Here is a 23,874-nt window from a genome sequence, read left to right as displayed (position 1 = left end):
GTTGTCCCCACCCGTGGGGCTGCATACTGGGCCGCAGAGCTCAGCCACACCCCCAGCCCCAACCCCCTGTCTGGGGGGAAACTGTCTTCTATGAAACTTGGGCAGGGGTAGAGGGGTTGGGGGCAGGGGAGAGCGGGGGTGCACATCAAACTTAAGAACAGGGTCAGGTGCGCTGATGGGGTGAGGGGTGGAGGGCGCACAGCAGGAGGTGGGTGGTGGGTGGGCTGGGCGGCTTCGAGCATCTCACAGCTGTTCCCAGTGGCATCACCGCCTGAGCTCCCCCCCACCCCCCCCACCCCATCCGTGGAAAAATTGTCTTCCATGAAACCCATCCTGAGTACCAAAAAGGTAGGGGACTGCTGTCCTAGTGACTTTGTTGCAAGAATTTCAAATTGTTGTGTTCACTGTCTTCTTCTCTTGAAACATATTGTTTTTCACCTCTATGACAGATACATAAATATATATGTGTGTATACAGGTTGAACATCCCAAATCTGAAAATTAAAAACCCAAAATGCTCCAAAATTTGGAACTTTTTAAATACCAACATGATGCTCAAAAGAAATGTTCAGTGGAACATTTTGAGTTTCATGTTTTCTGATTTTGGATGCTCACCTGCCATAATGCAAATATTCCACAACCTGAAAAAATCCAAAATCGGAAACACACTTCTGGTCCCAATCATGTTGACATTTCAAACAAGGGATACTCAGTATGTGTGTGTGTGTGTGTGTGTGTCTGCGTACACATATGTTCCCCAGAAGTTCATGTGTTGGAAACTTGACTGCCATGGCAACAGTATCAAGAGGTGGAGCCTTCAAGAGGCAATTAGGCCAGGAGGGTTCTGCCCTCATGAACAGATTAATGCCATCATCGTGGCAGTGGGGTCGTTCTCCCAGGAGTGGGCTCCTAATAAAAAACGAGCCCAGCCCCTGTTTCTTCCCTGGGCGCGCTCTCTTGCCATGCGCCACCGCCCACCATGGCATGCGGCAGCACGGAGACCCTCCCCAGATGCAGCCCCTCCGTCTGGGACTCCCCAGCCTGCAGGACTGTGAGCCAAATAAACCTCTATTCTTTATAAATTAGTCTGTGGCATTGTCTTACAGCAGCAGAAAACAGACTAATACACATAAATATAATTTGAAAGGCTGATCACGAATACAGTTCCAGGGCACCCCAGTGTACATGTCTCTGGATTTGCTATCAAAAGGCATAGTTCTCAATTCCTGGCAGTGTGACATTAAACACATAACTTGGTTTCTCCGAGCCCGTAATCCAAGTGCTGCACCACCACCCTTCTCCGCATCTGTCCGGCTCTCTGCTTCCTGCTCTCCAAGGCCAGGGCGCAAAGACAGCTCAGCTCCTCTGCCGTAGCCGACGGGGCAGCACCACTTGTTTTCTGATGCAGAGGAATTTCGCTTTCCCCTTTCATCAAATGTTTCTGCGTTCCTGCTGCAGCCGACCGGATCGCGTGGCTTTCTTCTCTAGTCCGCCGATAGGTGGGTCACGCTGCCTGACTTCCCGTGTCTGACCAGCCTCGCTCCCCGGAATAGACGCCACTTAGCTACGGTTGTAATTCTTTTTGCACATTACTGATTCACTTAGCAAATATTTTGTTGAGAATTCTGCATCAAAGTTCATGAGAGATATTGGTTTGTAGTTTTCTATTTTTTTTGTGTGCTTTCTTTGGTTTTATATCAATGCCGTACTAGCCACAAAAAATAGATTGAGATGTACTCTCTCCTCTGAAATAATTGTGTAAAATTGATGTTAATTTGTCTTTAGATGTTGGGTAGAATTCTCCAGAGAATCTTACTGGGTCTGAAGATTTCTTTTCTGGGAGGTTTTACTTTACAAATTCAATTTATTTTATGGACTCTTCAGTTGTCCATTTAATCTTCATTGAGATTTGTTAGTTGGTGGTCTTTGAGGAATAGGTTTATTTCTTATAAGTTACTGAATTCATGGGTGTAAAGTTGTTCATTGTATTTCTTTATTATCATTTTTAATGGCTACAAAATCTGTAGTAATATCTCCTGTTTTGTTCCTAATATTGATGATTTGTGTCTTCTCTCTCTCTCTCTCTCTCTCTCTCTCTCTCTCTTTTTGTCAGCCTTGCTAGTGGTTTATCAATTTTATTTATTTACTTATTTGTTTACTTATTTAAAGAATATGCTTTTGGTTTCACTGATTTTTTTCCTATTGTTCCCCTGTTTTCAATTTTGTGAATTTCTGATCTTTTTTATTTCCTTTCTTCTGCTTGCTTTGGATTTATTTCATTCTTTTTTCCCCCCACTTTCTTGATGTAGGAGCTTAAAATATTGATTTGAGATTGCTCTGCCTTTCTAAATCGAGAATTTAGGGCTAAAACTTTGCCCCTCGGTACTACATTAACTACACTCTACATATGTTGAGGTGTTGTATTCTCATTTTTACTCGGTTTTACAGTTTTTTACTTCCTTTGAGATTTTGTCTTTGTCTCATGGGTGATTCATGATTGTTTTGTTTAATTTCCAGATGTTCAGGGATTCTTCTGTTGTCCTTCTGTTGTTGATGTCTAGTTTGATTACATTGTGGTCAGAGAACATAATAATACTAGCTATGATTTCAATTATTTTAAACATACTGAGGTTTGTTTTATGACCCAAGATACGGCCTGTCTTGGTGATTGTCCCACACATGCTTGACCAGACTCTGTGTCCTCTGTTACTGAGTGGAGGGCTCTATACATGTCAGGCTGATCCTGTTTGTTGGTGGTGCTACTTGATTCTGCCATATCTTTGCTGATTTTCTATCTAGGAGTTCTATTAGTTGCTGAGAGTGAGGTGTTGAAGTTTATAACTATAATTGTGGATTTGTATGTTTCTCTTGTTAGTTCCATCAGTCTCTGTTCCATGTATTTTGAGGCTCTAGTGTTTGGTGCGTACGTACGTATTAGGATCACTATGTCTTCCTAGTGGATTAATCTTTCTGTCATGAACTGCTTTTTGTCTCTAGTTGCTATTTTCATTTCCTTTGAAATCTAGTTTATCTGATATTAATATATCTACTTCTGCTTTTTTAAAAACGTTAAAAAGCGGTAGTAGATATATTATGGTATCTTTTTCATCCTTTTGCTTTCAATCTACCTAGATCACTGCATATGAAATCTGTATGTCACTGTATTTTATGTGTCTTACAGACAGCATATATTTCCATGTTTTTCAATCCACTTTGTCAATTTCTAACATTTTATTGGTGTATTTAGATTATTTAAGGAATCTATTGACAGAATGGGGCTTACGTCTGCCATTTGGTTGTTTTCTGCTGCTTTTTTGTTCCATGTTTCTTTGTTTTTCCTCTTATTACTTTTCTGTGGGTTAGTAGAACAATTTTTTAATCCCTTCTTGATTTATTTGTAGGCAGTTCCTTTTTTGAATTGAGAGAAGTGCCCATCTAATGTCATTAGGTTTTTTGTGGGAAAGGCTTATTCCAGGCACTTCATGTGACTAAGGCAAAAAGCACAGCACCCAGGACCCACGCTTCTTTGGGCCAGAGCACCCGTAACTAGTGCAGGACTCTTTCCACCGGGCATCGGAGGACACTTAGACAGAACTCAGAATGCACACCTGTGGAACTTCTGGCTGACAAGAAGCACCAGGACCAACCTCTGGGGCTGAGAAAGGACTTCTCAAATTTCTTATGGGAGGGATGACTTGAGAGGGAAGACTGAACTTCCCACAGTTTGCAGGACTAGTGCTGCACACCTGGCCCTGTAAAACTGGGATGGCTTCACTTTGTACCTCATGCTGGTAAAAACATCACAGAAATGTCAACTCTATCTCTCCCTGCCCAGAATTATGTAACAGCAACCCTTTCCATAGGGACCTGCTGAGTGCAGATTATCTGCCTTCCATGGTGAAGGATGGAGACGACCTTCACACCCATGCGCCCCAAGTGCCATGGAGCACCTGGTCATAGTCTGTGGTAAGCATTTCCCCAGGACGTTCAGAGTTTTCACAAACTCAACCTCATTAGCTGTTGAGGTAAAGATCAAAGTCGTTATCTTGCTGTCATGAGTGGGAAGATTAAAGAGCGGATATTTGTTCTAGATCACATGCTAAGCCCAGAGTTGAATTAGTAGTTAAACTCCCTCCTTGGATACATGAGATAATTGGCCATGCTAGCTGATGTCTGCAATGCTAATTGGTTCTGATGTTTGGTTTATAATCCAACAGGACTTCTGCCTTCTCGGAAAGAAGTGTGCAGTCTGGTTCCAGGAGACCTGGCTCAGTCAGGCTTTATTTAGCACGTACATAATGACATGGGTGATAGGTAATGAGGATAGCTCACCTCATCCCAGGGTTTCTGGGAGTTTCGCTGGATTTATTCAGTCATTACTTCTTGCATGCATTAAACAATTCCTGTCGAAGCCACTAGGGCCCAGCAGTGGGCAGAGCGGGGAGCCGCACAGGTGAGCCTGCCGGGCTGGGGAGGGAGGCGGCGGGAGATGCAGGGACTCGTGCTCTGGGGAAGGGGCTGTGAGAAGCCAGCAGGTAGAAAAAAGTGGCTGGGGGAAACTTTTGAAAAGTAGCTGCCCTTTATTTAGAAATTTGGTAGGCAGCCAAGAGAACGAAAGCTATTCTCAGCAGAGAATGTTCCAGATCGAGGGAAGGGACAGGAGGTGCAAAGACATTGACTTAGCACTAATGGTACACCCATGAAAGGCAAGGAATTTGGTGTGTTGGAGACCTGGTGGACAAGTGTAGATTTATGGGAAATTAGCTCGAGGAGAGAATCTGAGGCCAGGAAGAGGGAGGCCTTGAACCTCTGCCACCTCCAGGACAGGGACTGCGGTGGAAAGAGCACAGGCGCTGGAGGCAGAATGTCTAGTTTCAATACCAACGCCGCCTTCTTTACAGGATTCCTGCTCTCCCCTCCTCCCTGCCACCCAAGCAGTTGCCTAAGGTGTCTAAGGCATTTATGGATTTACAAAGCAATAAAAAATACCAACGCAATGACTTCTAATAGTTTGTGTGTGTGTCTGGATTTAACATCAACCGAACAGAGCTTGAAGCCACTTGCTCTGGTTATAGGATCTGGTGAAGCTTAAGAAACTGGCTGGGGACCAGGTCCTGCAGAGTAATCGTTTGCTAACATCTGCGCCCAGGGTACCTGAGCCGCCGCCTTCAGCAGTCAGATTCCCCCGCTCCTCGAGAGCGGCTTGGGAGCGTGTTCCCCAGGGCACAGCGCAGGGTTGGGAAGTTGACAAACCCATCTCAGGACAGGCTAATTGTGCCACTGATCGCGTGGGTCCTCACTCTTCCTAAACTCCTCCCTGGGAGAGAGGCTCCTGGGATCATTACCAGCAAAGATTGATGCCTTCTCTTTCTTCTCTTCTCCTTTTTCATTCCTTTTTATTTCCTCTGGAGAAGATGATTTATTAAGTACAGTAGCCAAAACTGGAGAACATCTAATACCTTGTCTGCTAAACCAGAACCAATAGACCTACCACTCCGTTTAGAAACTGTCTACACCGAGGCCAAGTAACAGCTGCGTTGACAGTCCCAGACAAATGAAGAAAATGTTATAGGGATTGAAAATGTGTGACTAAGTGACTTAATTCTTTGATGCTTTATTCTCTAAGGAGGACTGCTTGGAAAACTTTGATGTTTCTAGGGCTAAATTCAGCAACTACCTAAGGTGGTCGAAGTTTTTCAGGCTCATATAAGGACAAATATTTGAGGTACACACCGCACACCTGGGCAAGCACACACTGCACAGCACACATACACCACAAAGCATTGCCTGCAATTCGTATTTCCAGAGAGCCGTGGCGAGCGCTGCCACCACGCACCTCCCACTTGAGCAGAGGCCTGGGGTGGACCCAGCACCTCCCACAGCTGTGCCTACCTGTGTTCAGGGATATGCCAGGTGCTGAACGACTACTTCTCTCAATAACCGCTCAAAGAGGGCATTGGCCTTCCGCTCACGGGTGAGGAAGCGGAGGCTCAGCGAGGCGGAGTCACTGCTCAAAGTGCCACAGCAACTGATGCTGGGTCTCCCACGCCCACTCTCCCTCACGACTCCAGACCAGACTGTCCTCAAAGAACGACTATGCCAAAGAAAAATATGAAGTTTCGTTTCCACAAAGAGGTATAATCATCTCTTCTGCCGCCCATGCCCCTCATTCATACATTTATTTGTTCATTCAACCAATTTATAGACGCTGGGTCTACTACATGCCAAGCACTGCTCGTTTCAAAAAGCTCGTCAAAGCCTGAGCCAAACACACTGAACAGCGACTCGAGCTCCAGGGCTTTGTGTCATTTGCATCTCATGTGCTGAGAACCAGAGATTATTCTACAAGTCAGCTGATCAACAGAATCAGAAATTAGTGATAACTGCAAGTGTCATTTCAATTACTTCAAGAGGGGCATTCTTTCTTGCTCCTCCATGGCTGTTGTAGAAATTAGCACAAACATGGTGGTTTAGAACAACAGCAATTTACTTTCTTATAGTTCTAGAGGCCAGAAGGCAGAGCTGAACTCCCTCCAAAGCCTCCAAGGGAGGCTCCCTCCTCGCCCCTTCCGGTTTCTGGTGGTTGCTGGGGGTTCTCGGCAGGCCTTAGCTTGTGGCTGCGTGACCTCTGCTTCCCTCATCGCACGGTGTTCTTCCTGTGTCTGTCCCTGGGTCTAAGGACACAAGTCATTGGATTTAGTAGGATGGGGACACCTAATCCAGCATGACCTCATTTTAACTTAACTAATTACATCTGTGAAGACCCTATTTCCAAATAATGTCACATTCTGAGGTTTCAGGTGGACATGAATTTTGGGGGGACACTATTCAACCCACTATGGTAGGAAAGCAGTCAGGGAGGACCCAACTCAGCTACTCATCAACCTCTTTCCCACATGTGTGCCCTGCCACCTGCTTTCCTCGCCTGGCCCAACCAGATCACTCTCCTGCCCACGACTCAAAGCCCTCAGCTAAGTCCTCTTTCTTCAGGCCTGGACACCCAGGACAATGGGCCCACTGAGCTAGGACTCTTACTTAGCTGGGAGGAAAACAAGCCCATGTGCCATTGTGCGATCTGCAGTCAGACAGCCGGGATTAGGGTTCAGCTACACCACAAAACGATGACATCTTGGAGAAGTCATTTAAGTTATCTAAACCTCCGTTTCTTCATCTATAAAATGGGGAATGTGTAACTCATAGGACTATCAAGAGGATTAGATTACTTAATGAATGTTATTCAACGGTAGCTGTTAACAGTAGTAGACTGAAAGAAACATGAGAACCTGGGGAGGTTGCATGAACCTACCAAGTCCTTTGAGAAGAGTATGACCTGGACAAAAAGAAGTGAGAACTTCCTCCCATATCCAGATTGCTCTGCAGATGGAAAGGTCTTCAACCCACTGGACCTGGGAGAACTACTTTGCCTGGGACAGCAGCTTGAGAACGGGATCTGAAGACTCAGCGTGTGTCACCGCCCTGTCTCTGGCCAGGAGAACCACTTCTCTGGCACTTCGCAGTTTTGCTTCCAGCTGTCCATGAACTCTTCTCTCAATGCCTGTCTCCCTTCCCCGTGGAAGACTGAAATTAAATGATTAGCTTAAAGAATTCTGAAAGGAAAAATAAAGGGAGATAATGCATTTAAACAGGTAAGAGTCATATTATAAAGCCATAATGAAAACAATGTGGTTGACATAATAAAAGATAAATTGGTAAAATAAAAACAAGAACTGCTATGGTTTGAATGTTTGTCCCCTCCAAGACTCATGTTGAAACTTAATCCCAATGTGCTAGCATCATTGAAAAGTGGGGCCTTAAAAGGGTGATTGGGTCATGAGGATTCTGCCCTCATGAATGAATTGATCCATTCATAGATTAGTGGATTAATGGATCACTGGGTTAATGGATTCATGAGTTATCACAGGAGTAGGGGTCATGGCTCCGTAAGAAGAGGAAGAAGAGAGATGTAAGCTAGCACACTCAGCTCTGTAATATATTACACCAAGCATGAACCCTAATGTAATCTATGGACTTTGGTTAATAATGATGTGCAATGTAGGTTCATCAGTTACAACAAATGTACCACTCTGGTGGGGACACTGGTAGTGAGCAAGGCTGTGCATGTTGGGGGATTTTTTTTTTGGAAAATCTTTGTACCTTTCTCTTATATTGCCTTGAACCTAATACTGCTCTAAAAAATGGAAATTCCCAAAAGATCAGCTGTTCAGCGTAAATGCTTTATTATGTATTAACGATATGTATGATGCCCCTCATGACCCATAAAAGCACCAAGGTTTGGAAGGGGCAGGATTTTTCCTCACGTGTTTGCCTTGGGGTATGTTATCTGATGGAAATTAGTCTAGCAACTGAAGGAAATCTAAGTGAGGTGGAAAGAAACCATGCTTTGTGCAGGGGGAGCTGCCACGAGAGTGGCACAGCAGAGGCAAGCTGCGGTCTGGACACACGATGGGCCGTGCTGGACGGTGGGCAGGCAGCAAGACTGACGCTGCTCTGCTCTGCTCAGGAGGCTCCCAGGGTTCCTGGTGGTCTTATTGGTCAGGCTCATGGGATGAGCAAACCTCTTCTAGAACAGTCCATATTCACTCACGGCAAAGTTTAGCTTCTGACCCTGGACAATTTACTCTCCACGATCCAAGGCAGATGGAGCTCTAACATGGCCAAGGATCCATGTTTTTAAATGCATTTTATTCTGGGCTTGCCAGCACCGAGACATCCGGTCTGGGGCCCAGGACGCCACACCTCACTCGTGGTGACAGAAGGGCAGCATGTTGTCTACAGGAGAAGCTCCACCCAGGGCTAACCGTGTAGCCACGACGGTCGTAAGGTCCACGCTCTTACGGCAGTGGAGTCTAGGGCTGACGCTGCACAGATGAGAACCGCTCGCTTGCAAGGTGAGCTCACCTGTGGCATGTGCAGCATCCAGTCTCCACACTGAAAGTGGTTTCTCCTCTTAGGCAGCCAGGAACAAATCCCCTTAAGAAACTGAGCAGAAATTTTAGCCTAATATAGTGTGGAGTTTAGTGATGCTGACAGATGCCAACTTATTTTTAATAACATTAAATAACTATCTAATTCCAGAACATTTCAATTGTCCCCCACCAAATAAAAAATAAAACAACTATGCCCATTAATAGTCACTCCCCAAATAGCTCCACCCCTGGCAATCAGTAATTTATTTTCTGTCTCTATAGATTTACCTATTCTGGAAATTGTATGCAAAAGAAATCATGTTTGTGGCTTTTTGTGTCTGGCTTCTTTCACTTCTTTTATGTGCTTAAGGTTTCTCTGTGTTGTAGCATGTTTCAGTATTTCATTCCTTTTTATTGCCAAGTAACATGGCATTATGTGGACATAACAAATTTTGTTTATTAATCCATCAGTTGATGGACACTTAGGTCGTTTCCACTTTGGAGTATTGTCAACAATTCTGCTGTGAACATTCACGTACAAGTTTTGTGTGGAATATATCTTAAAATTATCTTGCTTATATATCCAGAAGTAGAATTGCTAGGTAATATGGTAACTGTACTTTAACTTTTTGAGGAACTGCCAAATAGTCTTCTGAAATGGCTGCACCATTTTACCTTTCCATCAGCAGTGCACGACCATTTCAGTGTGTCCACATCCTTGCCAACACTTGTTATTGTTTGTCTTCTTATTGCACTCATTCCTGTGAGTGTAAGGTGGTTCTGATTTGCATTTACCTAATGAGGCTGAGCATCCTTTCGTGTGCTCATCGACCATTTGTATATCTTCTTCGGAGAAATGTCTACTTAAATTTTTCCCTATTTTTAAATCAGGTTATTTGTCTGGAAACTAGACCTTTATCAGATATGCGATTTACAGATATTTTTCCCAGGTGGATTGTCTTTTCACTTTCTTGATAATATCCTCTGATGCACACATTTTTAAATTTTGATAAAGTCCAATTTGGGTGGATGCCTGAAACCTCAGACAGTACTGAACCCTACACATACTATATTTTTCCTATAAATACATACCTATGATAAAGTTTAATTTATAAATTAGGCACAGTCAGGGACTAACAATAGTAACAAATAATAAAATAGAGCAATGATAACAATATATTATAATAAAAGTGATGTGAGTGTAATCTCTCTGTTTCTCAATATACCCTATTTTAGGTACTCACCTATTTTCTGACTGTGGTTGACTTTGGGTAACAGAAGCTGCAGAAAGCAAAACTGTGGGTGAAGGGAACTATTGCAACCGAATTTTTCTACTGATCTTGTATCCAGAAACATTGCTGAACTCATTTTAATAGTTTTTTTCGTGGACTCCTTAGGAATTTCTATATACAAGATCATGGCATCTGCAAATAGAGATAGTTTTAATTCTTCCTTCCCATCTGGATCTCTTTTATTTCTTTTTCTTGCCTAATTGCCACCCTGCTAGAATTTCCAGTACAACATTGAATAGAAGAGACAAGCGCAAACATCCTGACTGCTTCTGATCTCGGGGGAAGCCCCGCATTTCACATTTCGCAGTGGGACGGCACTGTGGGTCTTTGTAGGTTCCATTTGTCAAGTGGCACAGCAGCATTTCTATGTGCTCTCAGTGCCCTTAGTTTCATTCCCTCGCCTTCATATACCTCACAAACTGTTTGGAGCTACGTTTGTGTCATCAAAGTTCCAGAGGATAACCTTCTCCATTATGTCTGCTTAATATGTCTAACCTAAATAATAACATCTTAGCATTTCGAAGACTAACAGATGAATGGATTCTCTTTGACACATCCTGGTATGGTTGAAAGAGTTTGGACCAGATATCAGAAAACCTACTGTTTTCTTTACTTGACAAAAGCATTTTGCCTGCTTTCTCATTAATTTCTCCCTCCGCAACATGGGAAAAATTGCATCTGCTTTTACTTTCTAATTAGATATGTGAATATCAAACATGCATAATGGATGTGAAAATGCTTGGCAGCCTTTAGAGTGCCCTATCTGAGGATGATGATGTTTATGATGAAGACGTTTCAGGCAGAAAATACAGAGGTCCATTTGCCTTCTGCTGCCTGGCTAGATGAGCTGGCGCTGCATCCAGATTTCTGACTTTCAACTTCTGGGCATAAAATGCATATGATCAATGGCTCCATAAACTGAAACAGGACATCTGGTAAGGAAAAGTGTGCCTAGGATGGGCAATGTGCTCTGGGGCAAAAGAGAGCACACAAAGACAGAGCTGTGGCAACGGAGGGGGACAGGTCTGCTCCCTTCACAAGGGCAGGAGAAAGGCAGCTCTCGTCAGAGCCCCGAAAGCCTGTGGCCCCAACCCCAGGGCTGGGTGCAGCAGCTTCCACGACAGCATGCAGTGAAGCTACATGTTGAAGATGGAAGTGCTGTTCATTGCCACAGAGTGACACGGGGTGGCTGGCTCAGGCACAGAGAGAGCTGGGGAGAGTCAGCAGCTGGACCCTCCACCAGGGTGACCTCAGCTCTCAGCCTGCCAAGGCAGTTGACTTCACAAGGCTTAAGTTCACCCAAGGCTTTATTAAGCTCAGTCTTTACTGGAATAAAACCCTTTCTTTGGAGTGATTATCCACGATGAGACCCAAATGTAGGATTTTATATTAAGTGATTTGATGATGAAATGATAAACTCGTTATAATTGAAAAAATATTTTTAAAGAGGAAATCTGAAAGTGGCTGGGGCATGTCACTGCGACCACAACGCTCACAGCTGCCTCTTTAAACGATGAAGCCAGAGACTTCTTAACATGATGGCCAGGAGGAAAACAACCGTAGGTCTCGGCACAGTGACAGCCGAAAGCTTCAGAAGATACAGAAACTTGCTCGTCCCCGCCTGCCGCTCCAGGGTGCACCAGGCTGGGCCAGCAATGCCCCCGTGTCGCAGTCAGGGACGAGGCCCCGCGGGTGTATGACGGGCAGGCGCTGGATGTGGTTCTCACGCGGACCTCACTGAGCGCCGTCCGGATGGGCCTGCCCGGCGTCCGCGAGCGCGGGCCTCACCGAGCGCAGTCCAGATGGGCCTGCCCGGCGTCCGCGGGCGCGGACCTCACCGAGCGCAGTCCAGATGGGCCTGCCCGGCGTCCGCGAGCGTGAGCCTCACCGAGCGCCGTCCAGATGGGCCTGCCCGGCGTCCGCGAGCGCGGGCCTCACCGAGCGCAGTCCAGATGGGCCTGCCCGGCGTCCGCGAGCGCGGACCTCACCGAGCGCAGTCCAGATGGGCCTGCCCGGCGTCCGCCAGCGCGGGCCTCACCGAGCGCAGTCCAGATGGGCCTGCCCGGCGTCCGCGAGCGCGGGCCTCACCGAGCGCAGTCCAGATGGGCCTGCCCGGCGTCCGCGAGCGCGGACCTCACCGAGCGCAGTCCAGATGGGCCTGCCCGGCGTCCGCGAGCGCGGACCTCACCGAGCGCAGTCCGGATGGGCCTGCCCGGCGTCCGCGAGCGCGGACCTCACCGAGCGCAGTCCAGATGGGCCTGCCCGGCGTCTGCGAGCGTGAGCCTCACCGAGCGCCGTCCAGATGGGCCTGCCCGGCGTCCGCGAGCGCGGGCCTCACCGAGCGCCGTCCGGATGGGCCTGCCCGGCGTCCGCGAGCACGAGCCTGCGCAGCCGGGGACGTTGGCTTCTGCACCTGGGCTAGCGGGCAGTCTCGCCGCAGAGCAGCCGGCCTTCCTGGAGCAACACACCTTGCAACCTGAAAGACGAGGCTGCGAGATAAAGGCTGGAAAGGACAGCGGGAGAGACAGCTAAAACACGTTGTCTGAGGCACAGAAAGGCGCGAGGGCTCCGGGAGGCCGCAGAGCAGGAGATGCGAGGAGGGAGGAGGGAGAGCTACGCGGCCCACTCAGGAGAAGCGTGCTCGGCGAGAAATTCCCAGACAGAGATGGCTGAGTTCTTTGAAAGAGGAGCCGTACAGACTCCGTTGCACTTGCGGACCCGCGCTGCAGGCACCTCCCCGCCCGCCTCCCCAGCCTCCCGCAGGCCGCTAGACCCCGCTTCGCTCCGAGGCGGCGGTCGAAGGGTGTGGGCAGTGAAGAAAGGGGGCCCTGAGGGCCCTGTGGTCCTGAGGGCCCTGTGGTCCTGAGGGCCCTGTGGTCACCCGCAGCAAAGCGAGCTGAGCCTGGGAGCGCACTGAGGGGCCTGGGGGCGGGGCCGGCTGCCAAGTGATCGACTGGGGGTAGTTCTAAGACCAATTTTGTCCCAACACAAAAAGGCAGTGGGAGGAAGTGGGTGGGCCAAGTGAGACCTACATGAGTATCCTCCTTTAGAGACGGGACTCAGATATTCTGCAGGCGGTTAGGGTGGGTGGCAGAAGGAGGTCACCAGGATAATAAGAAAGCTACCAGAATGTGAATATGCTTCACTAAGATAAATGTAACCTGCAGGGAACCTTTACTTATTTTACTTTAGCCATAACATCGTCATCTAAGGTAAAAGGGGAAATTCCTTTAATTGGAGCATGTGCACAGGTGAGGCGACAGTGTCCTTGAGTGAACTATGTTCATTAGCACGATAAAATCACCCACCGGCGTCATGACAGATGGAGACCCTACACGGTCCAGAAAGGGGAGGGTTCCTGGTTCTAGGACTCTCCACCCCTTTCCCAGAAAATCCATGAGTATTCCACCCCCAGCTCAGGACATCATTAGGGATTAGCATAAAAGGACAGCCCCTAGCCCTGGGTGGCACTGCTCCTCCTTGGATCAGTCCAGTCTGGTGCCTTCTCTTAAGATGCACTCTGCTTTTCATAAATCTTGCTGCTTCTGCCCACACCCCGTGTGTATTCTTTCTTGTGTCCACTCTTTCTCGTATCTATTCTTTCTCGCGCTTGTGCCCCTGAGCTTGCGTTCCTTCCTGCGCGGAGGCTGAACCCTCCCCATCGTCTCTCCATCGGCGCGGCAGTGGTCGGAGCCAGTAGGTATCACTTTCCTTAGTGTCATCAAACCAAGGAAGGTAGAAAAGTGACTGAAAAGTAAGAGCAAAAAGGCGGGGAATCATTTATAACAACCCATTCAATTTCTTTTTAAAAATTTTTTTATTTTATTTTAGTTTTTATTTGAGGATATTATGGGAGTACAAACGTTTTGGTTACATGTTATAACTTTGCCATGATTTGACGAAAATCATGAATTGAGGCATCCTCTTCCTCCCCTACAACGCTCACCATGTCCATTAGCTGTGATTTACCCACCCCCCACCCTTGAATGAGAGGAAAGAGTGTTTTTATTATGTGGTTATTTATGATGACCAAAAGTGCCATGATGCCCCGAAAATAAGACCTACGCATCAAATAAGCCCTAGCAGGATTTCTAAGCATTTGCACAATATAAGCCCTACGCTGAAAATAAGACCTAGTGATGGGCGTGGCTACGCAGCGTATCTGCACAACCCTTGCATTTCCTTGAGGAGCGGTAAAGAAGACGAGCAGCCCTTCTCATCTGCCCCATGAGAGCTCTAGTGCTCGACATGAGAGAGTGGGGCCAATGGTTCTAAAGGAAATAGAGTGGCAAGAAATTCAGGATGGAATTCGGGGTTTGGAGAGTTATGATGATGTTCCAAAAGAAGACGACTTAACTATATTTGAATAAATGTAGATTGTTGTACTGTACTTAAAAAAATAACACATCCCCTAAAAATAAGCCTTAGGGTGTCTTCTTGAGGAAAAATAAATATAAGACTCTGTCTTATTTTTTGGGAAACACAGTAGTTGTATAACATCAAGCAATTGTACTAATATAATGTTCTATCGCTGAGAAAGACATCAACAAATTATTAATAATTTTAAAAAAAAAAGAAGCCAGGGAGATTGGTGCCAGCTGCCCCGCGGCCGAGAGGCTGCAGGTGGCACTGGGCATTGCTCGACTGCCAGGGCGGCAGAAGTCGAACGTGAGCCCTGATCTGTCACCTGTGAGCGGGGGGACCTCGAGCAGAACACTCGCTGGACCCCAGTCTCTTTACCTGAGAAATGGAGATAAGAATAATGATTTTACTGGTAATCTTGCCCCCTCTTCTGCTCCCAGGAGGGAGAAGTGGGCTCCCTGCTTCCACATGGCTGCCAGACACTGGGAGACTAGAGCGACCGAGGCAGGGGGCTCTTGGGTGCCTCTCTAGTCCCTTCCTCCCACACGGGTCCCTCCTGTCTCAGCCCACAGCTGCCCGGGAGCCCCTTCTCGACCGTGTGGACTAGCTGTCCCCCAGCCCCACTCTCCGGCACCCCACAGACCGGGGAGTCCAGGACAGCTCAGAACTGAGTCTGTGGTGGACTCAGCACCAGCGGGGGAATCTGCCATTGTTTTGGACAACATGCTTGAAGACATACAAAGCAGATGACAGGGGGAGGTCGCGATGCGGGGGACCTTTCTCTGTAGGAAAAAGACACATTAGAGAACAATGATTTTGCCCTAGAGCGAAGGAAAGGAGGTTCTGGGAGTCCCCCTGGACTCCCACCATTCCCTGGTTTTGTGGGGCTAGGATTGAACAAAGCCATTCTTGTTTCGAACACGTTTTCTCTCTAGATCAGAGTGCAAAAGGGACACATGCCTGGGCTGGGCAGGCCTCATGGCAAGACCCGTTTTCCCCGACCAGCGCACTTTATAGAACCCGAATTATTTCTTGTCGACTTCCATGTAAAACATTTCTGGGGGCTCATTTCACAGCGGGATGACGGCGTCTCCCTTAGCTGGCATTCTAGACCTTCTCTGTCTGACCACGGGCTTCTTGAAGGGGTCGCAGGCTGAAATGCAGCTCCCTGGGTCCCCTTCCTGCCCGAGTCACTTGGAGCTGTGCTTGGAGACTCCTCTCGCAAGTCACCTCCTCTGGTACCGTCCTCATCTCCTTTCAGCTGTTAGAAGTGTTCTCCTCTGGCTCCCACAGGCCTCTTCATGCTCTTCACCCTTGTGCTTTGCTTTTCTGCCCTGCCCCCAGATGCTGAGCTCCTGGACGACAGTGCCCTGCTGGAGGCACCGGGCTTGGGAACACCGCTGAGCGAGTGGCTCTCAGTGCTCGTTGCTGCTGTCTCTTGGCCACTGCTCAACGCTTACCAAGCGCCCAGCACTTGGCCGAGCATTTTACCTCATCTTCTCACTTCATCCTTGTAACAAATCCGTGTGTGCCCCCCTATTGCCCCCAAGCCAAATCCAAGAAACTTGAGTCTTAGATAAATTAAGTAATTGGGCTCAACTCAAATAGCTAGTCAGTGTTAGCAGCTCCCTCCGGAGCTGCTTCAATGTCAGGGAAAAGTTTGAAATTGTTTTAAGCAGATTGTAGGGCTTAAGTGAGGCCATGTGTGTGAGTTTATTGCTATGTGACTTTGAATCTGAGCCTCAGTTTCTTCTATCTGTAAAATGGGGATGGTAATTTTTAAAAAGAAAGCTTTTATGTGGGTTACCTAAGCTGCTGTAGGTGGGTCCTTAACAACCCCCCTGGCTAGGGCTGGACTAGGGTCCAGCCAGCCGGGCGCCACCCTCCCGGGCCCAGCATTAGGAGGGACGTGGTCTCAGGAGCCAGCCCTGCACCCCACAACTCTGAGCAGGAGCCCTTCCCTAAGCGACCTCCCTCACCTGGCCCCAGAGCTGCTCCTGGCACTTGCGAGGTGAGGAAAATCATTCTTAACTCTTCTTTCCCTCCCTCCCTCCCTCCCTCCTTCCCTCCTTCCCTCCTTCCCTTCCTCCTTCCCTCCCTCCCTCCCTTCCTTCCTTCCCTCCCTCCCTTTTTCCTTCTTTCTCTCTCCTCTCCTCTCTCCTTCCCTCCCCTTCCCTCCCCTCCCCCCCCCCCCCGTTCCCTCCCCTCCACTGACTTCTCCTCCTCTTCCCTTCCCTTCCCTTCCTTCCCCCTAATCAGGCTGAGTTGCCTAAAGCGTGAGTGCTGGACCATATTTCCACAAATCACTTCTCTTTTCTCACAGTCATACACACCTCAGTATTTTTATTGTTCTAATTACGAAACCTCCCACCCCATCCCAGAATTGCCTGCGTTTGGTTTCCATGATGTGTGGGCCTCTTACTGTGGTCCCAGGAGTCTCGTTTTCTATAGTAGCCCAGAGGACACCCTGGTGCGGAGGCGGTCTCACCAGTCCCGGGCTGGCTTCCCTCTTCTGTAGCGTGGGAGCTTTCTCCAGGCACAGCCCCCGGTCGTTGCCGAGTCGTTACCCAGGCTCGGCAAGGCTCTGCGCTGGGCTGTAGACATAGTGCTTGTGCCCTTGGCCCTGCGCTGGGCCCCCAAGGTCTTTGACTGCTTTTGAATTGTTGGACAGGAAAGGAGCTCTGAGGCTACCTCTGATCAGCAGGCCAGGACTGCTGCAAGGTTGCTTGGCGACACTCAGGTGCTTTGGGAGCTGCTGAGGTGTGGAGCTGTAGTGAAGCAGCCCCTGGCAGAGGAGGAGGGGCTGGGGAGGTCAACTGTGTGGGACTTGGCACCCAGACTGGAAGGAGTCGCAGGTGCAAGGTGGCTCAGGGCTTGGCAGAGGAAGAACCCACGTCCCCTCACTGGGAGCTCTGAGTGTTCATAAAGTAAATGTGAATATATTTCTCAGGGATGTTCTTAATAGTCAGTATTTTTACTTTGCTGGAATGCATTTAAGATTTTCATTCTTCTTCTCTTCCTTCCCCCATTCTTGATAAAATGGTGTACATTTTTCCTAAAATGTACATTTTTCTGAAATGTAGCTTGTGAAAAAATCTTAGCCAAGGACTCAAGAAATTAAGTTATATGGATAACGTTTTTCTCTGTTTTGTTGAAAGTATTTCCTTGGGAATCTCTTCTTTAGTTGCCTTCCTTACATTGAAAAGCCAAAGAACGCAGGGGAGAGCAAACTCTAAATCCATGCTCTGCATGGACGCCGTCTGGTGGCAATACAGCGCAAGCCGCAAATGGGAGGGCACCTGTCTCCCTCAGTTTTCTAGTCGCCACATCAAGGGGAGCAAAACAAGAAACAGTGAAGTTAATGTTCATAATATACTTGATTCAATTCAATATACCCAAGTAGCATTTCAACATGCAATCGATATAAAACATTATGAATATCTTACATTTACCTGCAATCCAGTGTGTATTTCACACTGGCAGCACGTCTGGATCCAGACTGGCCACCCTGCCAGTGCGGAGGAGCCTCATGTGGCTGGTGGCTCCTGTGCTGGCTGGCCCCTGCACTGCGCAGTTCTAGGTTCAACTCTCCGCAGGTAGAATGCCCACGCGGCAGCCGCTAGCCAGAGGATGTAGGGGATTCAGGCAGCCCTGGCTTCCCAGTAACGGCATAACTGAGTGTTCATCCGAGCAAGCACCTGAGCATGCCGGACCTCGGGCGTTCTTACCTGTACACGAGAGCAGCGTGTCTCGCTCGAAGGTGTGCTATGAGAACTAAGCAAGTTGCTGAATCCAAAGTCACAGATGCATACTCAGCGAGTGTCAATCATTGTTACCATTATTAGCAGTAGTCGGCTACACACATGAGTTGCAGATCTCAGAGACAACGGGTCTGTACCGTGAGTGGTTGTCTGCACACGCCATGGAAGCGCTGGAGTGCCGTGTGGTCAGCCAGGCCCAGCCATTACATAACTAGGAAGTCAAGGCCAGAGGGCAGGACAGGGCAGACTACCCGCATCCAGCCTCCTCCTCCTCAAGGACACATTCAAGCCTCAGCCATCATTTCTGCATGCTTTCAAGTGCAGCGAAAATGCTACAACTCCTCTATATATTATAGTATATAATGCATAATATATTTGAAAAAGTAGCTATCTTGTGCAGGATCCTCGTCCTACATTCCATGCACATGACACACACATCTGGGCGTAGTCTGAAGAGATGGACGCCTGGTCGTATTAAAAACAAAAGGTGTAAGAAAGAATAATAGTGTGACATCATGCAGGACAGTTTATGATTAACATCAGGAAGTCCTTGTTAAGAATGCCATCTATTATTAGACTAACATAGCCTCTCCAGAGACACGGGGAAACCCCGTGACTTGAGACACTTCGCTGGGACTAGGCACTGCTGAGCACAGGAGGGAAACAAAGCACCGCCTCCACCCAGGAGTCATTAGGGACAAAGCTCCGGTGCCCGGCTGCCCTCTGAGTCAGGGGTGCGTAGAGCAGATGTCGGAGCCGGAGCCCGTGTGCCTCGGTGCGCGGCGCGGGACCTCGCTGCCCAGCCTGGTCAGCAGGACAGGCTTGGAGACAGGAGAGGCAACAAAGGGCATCACGTGAAACCACACAGCAGGGCAAGGGGACGCCGACGCAGTTCCTAGGCTGCACATCAGGGAAACGTGACAGGCTCTGTGTCTCTGCACTTCTGGGAGGCATGTGACAGGGTGACACGAAGCTTTTTGAGCAATTCAAAGATAAAAGCCTTAATAGTTGGTCAATCTTTCACAAAAGGGAGTGATGGACGTCTACCCGAGGGAGCTCTCTGGGGGAGCTTGCAGCGTGTTGAATGAACACGAAGCTGGCTAGTGGTCTTTCGGAAGCACTAGGGTGTAGAAAGGCAGGCTGGCAAACACACTCATTAGCCGTCCGGAAGGTGTGACAGATACGCTGCACATATAAAAACGTCAGCACCAGTATGGTCTGTATAAATAAGAGTTGTGGACATCATAAGCCAGGATGAAATGTAATACAGAAATTGTGGCAATATGTCCTTAGGTTCAACAGCAATAATAGCAGCTGCCTGGCACACAGTAGGCATTAAATGTTTGCTGGCTGGATTCATGGATGAGATTAATTAGTAGAATAAATACAAATGAGTTAAAACTGAACATAAACTCAAAGTGCACCAGAAATGTGAAGGTTCTGGCCCATCAACTGCTCTGACTCTGCCCGCATGCCAAGGCCAGCATTTGGACCCCGACAGGGGACATCTCGTCCTGTGCTCTGCTCGGCCCCTGCCTACAGGGTCAGCTGTACTTCTGGGCCCCACAAGGAAGGGGGCGTTTGAGAAATGGACTGTGCCTGCAAGCGAGCAATCCCAATGGTGGTGCCACCTCATACCACGATGGGTAGAGTACTTGGGAAGGAGGTCCAGGCAGAGGAGAAGGAGCGGGGTTCTGTGGTGGCTGAGTTTAAATACCTGAAGGGTTGTCATGAGAAGCAGAGCTGACCTTGCTCAGGGTGACATGGAGGGTGGGGGGTGCGCAATGCAGTGAGTGACAAAGGGCTCAACATAAGGAAGCTATTTCTAATGGTCAGCGTTGACGGCAGTGGAATGGACTGCTAATGAGCTCCCCGTCACTGTGAGAGTGCAAGCAGAGGCTGAAGGGCTGCTTTCTGTGGATGGGACAAGGTGACTCCCATGTGTCTTCCCCAGGGTTTAGACAGGCAGCCACGGGAGGCCAGGCACAGCCAGCGAAGGGTGCTGTCCCAGCCACTGCAGGCCAGCTGCCCAGGCCTAGAATGGTGCTGAGAGCAGCGGGAGGTCGTGGGGTGCTGTGGACGGGAAAGCGGCTGGCAGGGGCCGGGCCACTGGTCTGGCGGGAAGCTAACAAAGCCGCCAGGGCACAGGGAGAAGAAACAGGCTCAGCTGAGCCACCAGCACACATGCGGAGCCCTGCAGGTGGCGGGCAGCTAGCCCAGGGACGGGGAGGGCTGTGGCCGCACAGGGGCCACTCGGCTCCGGCCGGCGCTTCCCCCTTTCTCTGCCTGTGCGCAGGGGCGCTGGCGGAACCACAGCCCTGGCGCGTCTACGTCTCCACTGTGCTCGGGGTTTCCTTGCCCGTCTCCCCGTGGGGCCTGCGCACGCCACTCGCCCCCTCTGAAGACGGACACTGCGGGGCGGGGGGTGGGGGGGTCTCCTCACCCTGAGGACCAGCTGCTCGGAAAGGAGCCTGCAAGGCCCTGCGCGTCTGCTGCCGCGTGACAGAGACACGCCCAACCGGCCTTGGACACGGAAACATCTTTTTGGTGCCCGCTCCCTGTGGCTTCCACAGCGGCTTCCGCCTTCGGGGCCACGCGCAGACGCCGCTCTGCAGGTTTCTGCGGCCAGCTCCCTGGGCCGCGGCGCTCGGTGCCCGACTCAGTGTCTGCGCCTGCAGGCTCGGCCAGTTCCGTCCTCTCCCGTGGCTGCCCCACAGTAGAAAAAGAGACGAGATGACCAACCACCACACCCGACCTTCCAGGGCCAAACCCGTGGTTAATCGCAGTCACCCCAGGCGGCCAAGCTTTCACAGAGGTTGGGGACCTGCTTGGGCACATTTCCGCTTATGAAACAGGGACATCCCTTCTGTCCTCCTGCCCAAACCAACATTGCCACAGGGAAGCTTCTGCCGGCAAGCCAACCTGGGGGACACCAGCTTATGGAAGTGGCAGGCAGCTCCGCTTTCATCTGCAGACTGAGCTTCGCGTGAACTGGCCGCACCAAGCAGAGTGAGTCCAGCCCAGGAGGCTGACGGGGCGGGAGCGTGCCGACATTCCCTGGCACGCTTCACCTGCTCAGGGGTGGGGCAGCAGGCTGGCACTTGCTCTCTCTCTTTCTCTCTCCACCTCCATCTCCATCTCTACCTCTGGCTTTCTGAGATGGTTAATTTTATGTGTCAACTGGACTGGGCTACGGGAAGCCCAGCTAGCTGGTGCGACATTATTTCTGGATGTGTCTGTGTGGGTGTTTCTGGAAGAGCAAGCATGGAATCAGTAGCCTGGGTATAGAAGGTCTGTCCTCACGATGTGGGTGGGCGTCCCCAATCCACTGAGGGCCTGAATAGAACAAAAGGCAGAGGAAGGGCGAACTCTCTCCTTTCCGGAGCTGGGACCCCCGTCCTCTCTCGCTTCACACGTGGGAGCTCCGGTTTCCGGCCTTCGGACTCCGGGACTTACCCCAGCGCCCGCCCCAGCCCTTCCCATGTCCCAGCCCTTAGGTCAGGACGGAATTGCACCACCAGCCTCCAGCTTGCAGAAGGCGTGTCTGCAACTTCTCAGCATCCGGAACCGAGTGAGCACATTCCCAAACAACCCCTCCTGTGTCTGTAGATCTGTCCCTGTAATATTGGTTCCGTTTCTCTGGAGAACCCCAACTAATTCGTGTTCTCTCCCCCCTCCTCTTTAATATAAAGCCACATGGATTATTCTACTACAACCACTCTGACTCTTTGGGCCATGTGATGCTTTCAGTGTGTCAATTTTCTGTTTATGATTAAAAGAGGCCACAGTTCCTAAGACTTTGTTTGTCACAAAACTCACTTTATTTCACTTTTCGAGGCAGCCAGCAACACCCAAATGAGCAGCAACAAGACACCCACTTGCCCCTCACTGAGGGGCACGACCGTCTGTCCCGCCATCCCGTCCCATAGCGGAGCCCTGTGAACTGGAGTGGGACCAGAGGAGGGCGGCCCACGAGGGCGCCAGGGCAGGCCTCCAAGGCCAGCTGCCTGCAGCCCAGGGTGGGGCATTAATCAAAACCCAAACCGTCCACACGGCTTCCATCACAACAAGCAATCCCTGATTGTGACACTTGATTCTTGGAGGAAAAATAGAGGAAACAAATCACCCAGCCACAAAACTATACAAATTATTAAGTAAACAGTTTGGAAGATTTCTGCCAACCATCCACTGGGAAAAGGAAGAGGGCTGATGGGTCCCAGATTTTTTCAAACAACTAAGTGCTCTCCTATTTGTTTTTGTTATGAAAATTCAACCAAGCTAAGTCGGCTGTCACTCTGCTTCCTTGTTCTAGGTTGAGACCTTTACTATTAGGTTATTAAGTACGAGATGTCCCCTTTCCTTATGTACTAAGTTTGACAGTTGATATCTCTGATATTTCACTCTAACACTTCTTGTTTTATTTTATTGTGAGGGTACATCCTCATTCTTTCAAACGCATGCTTTGGCTTGTGATTATCTTTCAAAAATATTCAGACCAATTTTTGTGAAGCCATGGATAAGTAAAAAATTCTTGTTATTTTTTAATGTGAGTTCTGTTGTGGAACCAATGCAGCACAGACAGCTTGAAATATAAACAATGTGTTTGGGAAGGACGTGGCTAATGAACGCACAGTACATCCATGGTTTGAGAACTTTCATTCTGGCGATTTTAATCTTGAAAATAAGCCACGTGGGCGACCTGAGACCAAGGTGGATAACGATGAGCTGAAAGCTGTAGTGGAAGCGAATCCATGTTAACCTATGTGTGAATTAGCAGCAGCAAGATTTGACATTACTATTCCAACAATATTGGAACTTTCAAAACAAATCATTAAGGTAAAAAAGCTGGATAGATGGGTTCCACGTGAATTAAATGAGTGTCAGAAGAGAAATTGTCTCAAAGCTTAACTTTCTTTGCTGTCATGACATAAAGTCAAACTATTTCTACACCATATTCTTACATGTGATGGAAAATGGATTTTTTTTGACAATTGCAAGCATTCATCACAATGGTTGGATACAGATGATGTGCCAAAACCCAGTCCCAAACTGAAAATGCATCAGCTAATGGTGTCTGTTTGGCGGTCCAGCACTGGCACTATCCACTACAGCTTCAAGAAACCTGGTCAGTCCATCACAGCGGATGTCCACTGCAGCCAATTGGATGAAATGATGAGGATGCTTGTGAGTAAGCAGCCGAGAGTGGTCAATAGAGACAGGCCAATCCTCTTGCAAGACCACACATCACAAAAAACAACGCTGCTCAAACTTGTCAACTGTCATCCACCGTATTCACCAGACCTTGTACTAACTGACTACCACTTCGTCCAGGCTTTGGACCACTTCTTGCAAGAAAAATATTCACTTCTCAGTAAGGTGTGGAACACACCTTTCCCAATTTCATCACCACACTCTCTCCAGGTCTCTTTGCTGCTGGCATAAGCCGGTTACTATGTTAAGATGGCAAAACTGTGTGGATACTTTAGGCGCATACTTGCATTAATTGTACTGCTTCTTGTTTGAGATATAATAA

This window comes from Microcebus murinus, chromosome 14 (assembly GCF_040939455.1).
Source record: "Microcebus murinus isolate Inina chromosome 14, M.murinus_Inina_mat1.0, whole genome shotgun sequence".
Classification (NCBI taxonomy): Eukaryota; Metazoa; Chordata; class Mammalia; order Primates; family Cheirogaleidae; genus Microcebus; species Microcebus murinus.
Note: the sequence above shows the minus strand (reverse complement) of the source record.